This window comes from Charadrius vociferus, unplaced genomic scaffold (genome assembly GCF_000708025.1).
Source record: "Charadrius vociferus isolate BGI_N301 unplaced genomic scaffold, ASM70802v2 scaffold433, whole genome shotgun sequence".
NCBI lineage: Eukaryota > Metazoa > Chordata > Aves > Charadriiformes > Charadriidae > Charadrius > Charadrius vociferus.
In genome coordinates this window covers 1,849,679-1,857,314 of record NW_009647846.1, presented here as the reverse complement: position 1 = coordinate 1,857,314, position 7,636 = coordinate 1,849,679, and positions in this window count along the sequence as shown.

Sequence of the window (7,636 nt, the reverse complement as noted above, 5' to 3'; positions counted from 1 at the left end):
CTGACCCAGCAGATCCCAACACCAGTTGAGTCATCCTGACATTTAACAGCGCAGACTGGCTGGCTACCGCTAACTATTGTTGAACCAGGAGAGGGACCACAACCAAATTTTTAGGCCAAATAATTTTTTTAAAAGCTTCTTACTTTCTTCTGCAAGTCTCTTCTTCAAGTGTTTCACACGTGCATGTGACGTAAGGAAATAGCTGCGGATGACTCCAAGATGCTATTAATGGTCCCCAGGCAGCGCTTGTCTATCAGATAACATTTTCAGAGAAGAATTGTTCAAATCATTGGGAAATCTCAGATGAACTTGAGATGAACTCTGGAGGTTTTCATCAGCTGGGGTACACATCCCTTTGGTCAGGTAGTCAGGACGGGTCAGACCCACCGTAAATATACTGTGCTTTTGCATGAACCACAGTTTTAATAAAACTTCCTCATGGCAATGGGCTGTGGAGATACATTGAGTGTGAATCTCACAGAAGAGTCAAGAGGCATGAAAACCCAAGGTAAAATGCAAAAGGGCTCAAAATAACCCCTTTGATTATGCAAAACACTACGCATAACTGTCTTTAGTTTTCTCATGTCTCATATTTTCCTCCCTACCCTTCCCTTGCTCCCTAGTTTTGGTTTGCTCCCAATTCACATTGTTCATCTGAGGCTGGGACCAGACAGCGGCACCACCAACCTCTCAATAGCAAGCTTTCTCTTGGCCAATTTTCCGGCATTAACTGCCTTTCAAGGCCATTTGTTCTTAGGTATAAAGCCTCCTCCCCACCAAGGGAATTGATATGGCAATGCTTTCGGGACCGCTGCCAGGGAAAGTATGTCCCTTTGCTCCTTCATTACCATGACAGCTATTGGGACCTTTGCTGTGTGTCTTACTATCTTGGCTGCAGTTCCCGAGACAGAACAATCTTTCCAAATGCAGGGAATTCCCTTCGCATAAAGGGAGAGGGACAGTCACAGGAAAGCTTTGACTGCCATTTCTCAAATGTGTTTCTTCATGCCCTTCCAGGCAGCTGCAAACAACATTGAAGTCAACCGGCACCTCTGTGCTGACTCCAGAGGGCTTCCAATCAGCCCAGGATACAAAGGTCAATTAAGCCTCCAGCAGCATCAGTTTTACAAGTGCAGATGCAGAAATCACAACGCACCAAAATCAAAATATCTTCACTTTTTTCCTCTTAACCCACTTAAGGGCCTTAAACAGTGAAAAACGCGTTATTGGAGGCAAAAAAAACCCACAACCAAACACGTGCAAATACTGAGTATCGTTAAAATGTAAGTAGCTCATACAAATGCAGTGAGGAAAGAGAGCTCCTACGTTACTACTCCTCTTCGTGAAGGGAGAAGCTATTAGTGATCACTACAGAGTTCCTCCTCCCTGCAGCTCCTTGTCTCAGTTTCTGGATTAGAGGAGAAGAAGGGCTCTCTCATCTGCTCCGTCACCACCCCGACCTTCCCCGAATCGCTGCTCAGTATCTTGCCCTGTCAGTGCCATATACTTTTCACTCCAGACACTTTCTGTCTGGAGCATTTATTACTCAGGGACTTAATTACCTAGTGCTCCCTCGATCAGCCACAAGACATCAGGAGACATCTAAGAGTCCAGCTTCTTTGAGACCCCAAAGTATGAGAACAACGAATGCCTTTTCCCAGGAAAACTGAAGGGAAAACCATAGCCATGCTTCTTAATGTTTATGCCATGAAGCCATCTCACGTCCTTATTTTAAACAAGGATGACTTTACATTAACAATAACCTTGCCCTTTTGTAATGCATCAGCTGAAGACTGTGAGTTTGTTTAGCGACCACGGAAGGTGCGGTGGGGAGCTCATGCACTTCCCCATAACTACGCTTGACCACATTACTAAGCAACACTCATCCTACGTTCCCCATACCCTGTTCAACGTTTCACGCACGGATCCTTGCTTTCATCTAAAAAAACATAACATGGGTGGGATTTGTTTACACTGGGTGGAAATAAGTATTAAAGCCAAGCCGGGAACCACAAGTGTTAGAAACTGGCAGAAAGGGCAACAGCTGTTATGATGCAAAAGTACATATTTGCTTGAAGACTCTGGCTAGAACGCCATTAGAGAAATCCAGACTGATTCATGCTCTGCACCCTCACCAGATGACTTCCGACAGAGTAACGCCAACTTTTCCTGCAGAAGCCCGAACCCAGCCGGCGTGACGGCTCCCCCCAGCCGGCTGCTTGCACGCAGGTCACCAATGCTGGGCAGCCCCGAGAGCACAGTGCTGGGACCACGCAAGTTCATCCTTTGCAAATTAAACACATTCTGCCGTGCTGCTTTGAAAAGAAATTTCCTTTAGATGAAGTTCTCTTTAATCAAAGTATAGCAGTTAAGCAAGATGTTAAAGTTATGGTTTAACTATAGCATCAACAGTTGAATCACAACGGCTGAGCAAGCAACCAGTGCCAGACAGTCCTTGTTCCCCACGGGGCCTGGGGAGCCCTGGGCAAACAGGTGAAATCAGGCAGGAACACTCAAGGCTCCAACCCCTCCACTGCCAAATCCACCCAGCAACAGTCCCACAGCAGGGCCAGGTGAGAAATGCCCACGTAGTCTGTCATTGTATTTGCAAGTGCCTGTAAAACAGTCTTACGCCTCATCTCAATCACTTGACGCAGAACAAACCTCCTCGTTCTAGGGACAAAAATCAGGGAAGCGGGAGAAGTTGCTCTTCAAGATGTGAAGACTTTGAAATATGGGCTTGAAGTTTGAGCCCATCAGAAGGAGACTCCACAAGTCAGTTTACAATCTTTAAGCACGTTCCTCCCTCAGTGAGAGCCTCCAATTCACCCTTCAGCGCATTAGGAAAAGATGGAGAATCACTTCTGTGGGGGGTTTTTGAGCTTCCAATTCAGATTTCTATGCTTTGCATGTGATACTGAATGAACATAATATGCTGCCTGAAGAAGCTTTCCACTGTCATATAAACACGATTGTCCAAAATGAGAAAGGTAAAATCATCCCTGGAGGTGTTCAAGGCCAGGCTGGACGTGGCCTTGGGCAACCTGGTCTAGTTGGAGGTGTCCCTGCCCATGGCAGGGAGGTTGGAACTCGATGATCTTTAAGGTCCTTTCCAACCTAAACCATTCTATGATTCTACGATTTCCCCTAAGAAGTTCATAAATATGAAAATTATCATTGACTGTTGGAGTGGTTCAAATTTCCCCAAGATTCGCAATTGTGATCTCAAATCTCAGTGAAAGGGTTTGGGTTTTTTTTTTCCCCTACTAGCCATACATTCCAGTATTTCATTGCTAGCAGCAAGACTTGTGGGTGCTTCACCTAATTATATCCAGCAGTATCCTCCAAATCAAGCACCAGCCCCAGATATATCAGTATCAATCAGCAGTACTCTTCCTCCACATCCAAATGACTTGACTTGTGCCTGCAAGCTCAGACAAGACATGAATCCTCAAACAAAAAAGCCAATCAATCAGGTTTTTGGATTTTGTGCAGTCCACATAGTACTGGGACAGGACGGGCTTTCCCCCTGCCAGGTGACACTACTGCAGACCATGGCCACTGTGGTCAGACCTCAGCTCCCGGGTGGATAAGCACCCTCACAGAGGTAAAAGGGGAAAAAAAATGGGCTGCTTTATAGAAAAATAGCAGCAACCCTCCAAGGATGCTATTAGAGCAAATACAAGTCCTAGCTCTACAGAAGTGAATGATTTCTTGCGAATATTTGTTCTGAGTAAAATCTGCTCCAGGGTGATCTGCTTTGCTCTGCTGATAGCAGAATGAGCTCAGGAGCTTCATGCGTGTGCAGTACGTAACAGCAGCAGAACGAGCAACACCACGCTGGGGCCAGAGATGAATTTTATGCCTGTATGTACTCCCAAGAGGTCCTAGAATCATAGAATTGCTAAGGTTGGAAGGGACCTTTAAGATCATCACGTCTAACCATCAACGTACCCTGACAAAACCACCTCTAAACCACGTCCCTAAGTACCACATCTACCCATGTTTTTAAACACCTCCAGGGATGGCGAATCCACCACCTCCCTGGGCAGCCTGTTCCAACGTCTAATAACCCTTTCAGGGAAAAAATGTTTCCTAATATCCAATCTAAATCTCCCCTGACATAACTTGAACCCATTTCCTCTCATCCTATCACTTGTCACCAGGGAGAAGAGGTCAGCCCCCACCTCTCTACAGCCTGCTTTCAGGTAGTTGTAGAGGGTGATAAGGTCTCCCCTCAGCCTCCTCTTCTCCAGAATAAACAACCCCAGTTCCCTCTGTTGTTCCTCATGAGACGTGTCCTCCAGAGCCCTCACCAGCTTTGTAGCCCTTCTCTGGACATGCTCCAACACCTCAATGTCCTTCTTGTGGTGAGGGGCCCAAAACTGAACACAGTACTTGAGGTTGGGCCTCACCAGTGCCGAGTACAGTGGGCATTCCCCATGAAAGAAGTTTGGGGGAACTGGCTGCTATTTTTTGGGAGGTGGTAGCCTATTTCTCCCCCCCTCCCCCCCAGTGCTTATAACAAGACCTCTACTCACAGTAATGCCTGCAAACTCACTTCCCCGGCCAGGAGCTAACGTCTGAGCATGTTGCTTAACCAGACCACAGGCAACAAAGCCATCAGCTGACAATCCCCAAAACCCTCCAGCAGAGACCTCAGAGCGGGATGGGAGAGGGCCAAACACCAATCCCATCAGCAGATTAACCACTTGGCAACTGCTCTGCCTTCCCTATCTGATGGGGTTTGCCCGCACAGCTCAGGCAGACCTCTACAGACCGCCTGTGCGTGTGCGTACAACCGCCTCACCCTGCGCGAGGGCTTCAGCAGCAGCGCTGGGGGCTGAGGTCCCCGAGTCCAGAGGGGCCACAAAACCTCCAGTTGTGTGCTTGTCCGCAGCTTCAGGTGACACGTCGCCAGCGGGGCAGGGACCCACAGCAGAGCTGCCTCGGTCCTGCTCCCGCGAGCGGTGAGCTCCCGCTCCCCACGCCTGCCTGCCTCCCCCCGGCGCCATGCCGGCTAACTTCAAAAAAGGAAATATTTGCAGAAACCAAATGCTAAAGGTGCCACATGCACGTTCCCATCTAACCTCATCCCTTTGGGTTGCACCCTACAGAATTTGGATGAATTCCATTAAGGCGTCCGATGCATAATAAAGAAATGCAAGAATTTCCCTGCTTTTGCCTCCCTCCTCCTTTTCAGTCTTGCATCAGCTTTTTCTCCCCCTCGCATTAACTTCAAGCTCCCTCCCTTGGTCTGCAATTACAGCGTAGAAACCCCCCCAGCAATGCAATGATTTCTCCGGGCTCTCCAGCTTGAGAGGTTTACTGCCCACACTGGATTTAGTCTCTGTTTGTTTATTTAATGGCGCAGTTAGGAAACTCAGAGTGGGATCTGTGCATGGGACATGCAGAGATCACAGCAAGACCTGACAAAACCGCCTGGGAGCTCTCAAACCTAAACCCAGTGCAGCATCAGGCCACCTTGCTTCCCTGTCACTCACAATGAAAATGAGAGAATATCGCTCCCCTTTCTCTGGGAGAAAAATCGCCGATTTCAGGAGGGCTACACACAAAGCTGGGCTACCGACACCCAGCTTTGGGCCAGTCGGCCACACAGCTCACTGCCCTGCTTTCCCCATGGGATGGCATGCAATGGGCTGCAGCCCTCAGCCCTCAATTTCTGTCTCATTGCAGTGAAAACTGTGTCATCAAGGATGCCGGTCCCATGTCCAGTCCCTAGTTAGTCACATCAAACTCACAGGCTTTGCTTGTGACAGTCCTGCTCCTCCACCTTTTATCAGAACAAACTGCGTTCAGATGCTTTAGGAAGCATTGAGGCCATTTCTCTTAGTTTTATATAAGCAGAAATTCTCCTGTGGGACTCTCTGGCTGTTTTAGTTTCATATTACATTACACAGAGCAGCACAACCAACATAGAATCTGGCCCACAGTGAATAAGTATGAAAATCAGACATGAAGGAGAGAGTCTCCATCAACCCTCCCTACTCCATGTTCAGGCGATGGCAGGCAGTCACAGCCAAGGAGAGGTTTCTCCTCTGGCCACCAGACAGCGTTAAAGAAACGACAAAACCAAGCACCTGGTTCCCAACACACTGGTACCATTTCTGCCCCCATCTCCAAGGCCCATGACTTACTTTCATGCCATTCAGAAATCTTCTCCCAGCTCCAAACCAAGACTTGAAATTATTAGAGGGAGTAATGCCTCTCAGGGCAGAATGCAAATTTAAAACACTTGTCCCAAATAACAGGAGGTAGTAATTAGGCTCTGGTGCTTCCAAAGCAGCATCCCTGGGCTACACCCTGTCCTGCACTGCTACAAGGATGTAGGACAGGTACCACAGACATGCTGATACCACACACGCTACGGGAGGCTGTTTCATAAATCAGCTCTTCTCTTTTCATTTCCCTCCTTTACTCTCTCCTCTTGTCTCTGAGCTTTCTTCCCTGCATGTTTAAACTTTTTTCTTTTTTTCTTGTTGCTGCCCCTTACGCTGGTCCCACTTTTTAAAAAAAATATATAATTAAGGTGCCTGTTTCCTTAAATAGCTCTTCTCTCTCTCTTATTCCTTCCTCCCTTTTGTTATCATCTTCTCTTTCTCACAGTCAACCAGTGTCTCCTTCCTCTTCCCTGGGGTTTCCTGCAAGGCCATTTGCATTCTTTCTCAATCACATCAAACAGGTGATTTCAATTTAGCAGCAACCAGGGAAACACCTCAGACATCCACATGGCATCAAAGCCTCCTGCCACCTCCGTTCACAAAATCTCTCCCAACTCTCGTTCTGCAAAACAGAAGCTCAGATTCACCTTGCAACGGAGTGACGGGGTGCGTGAGGTGCTGCCATCATCCCCTGCCACTGCACCATTCCCAAAGCCACCCTTCTCCTCTGCTCTTGGTGGTATGTGTCTTGTCCATTCTGACCATGCCGTCATCACACTCAGGCCAGGAAGGGCGGCCCGCCGGCTCTAGTGATGGAAAAAATAAAGTTACGGGAATGATGCTGAAGCTCCCGGTCCCCACGCAGCTGCAGGACACGGGCTGAGCTTACAGCTGCTGCAAGGACAGAAAACCGGAGGCAAAATAACCGGGCCACAAGTACCTTGCCCTGCCGGTACCCTCAGGGAGAAGCAGACAGTTTAAGAAGACAAGTCTTTATGTGGCTTTTAGAGAGCAGACATGTGTTATAATCCAATTACAATTCCTTACAAATACACTGCAAAGTTAGCTCTGGAATCAATGAATGGTCACGGATCTCCTTAAGCGCAGGATTTATTTTTAAGAAACTCTATCGTTATGGTAAACCTACAAGGAACATGTCCAGCTGGCTAAATAGGGACAGCAAACACCCTGGGTTAATGCTTCTACAAGAAAGCCTCCAGTTCACTTTCCTCATCCCGACTGCCATTTAAAATATGGCTCTAAACTGAAATCCCAGGTAAAATAAGTCAACCTAGAAACAAATCTTTTCAAACAGGCAGATGGAAGGCAAACAAGTATGGTCTCCATATCACTTTTTCACTCTCAAATTAAGTTAGAATTTGTCGGGAAAAACATCTCCAGACCCTCTAAATGACTCTAAGCCAAAGGCTCACATGCTGAGAAAGCAGCGGGGA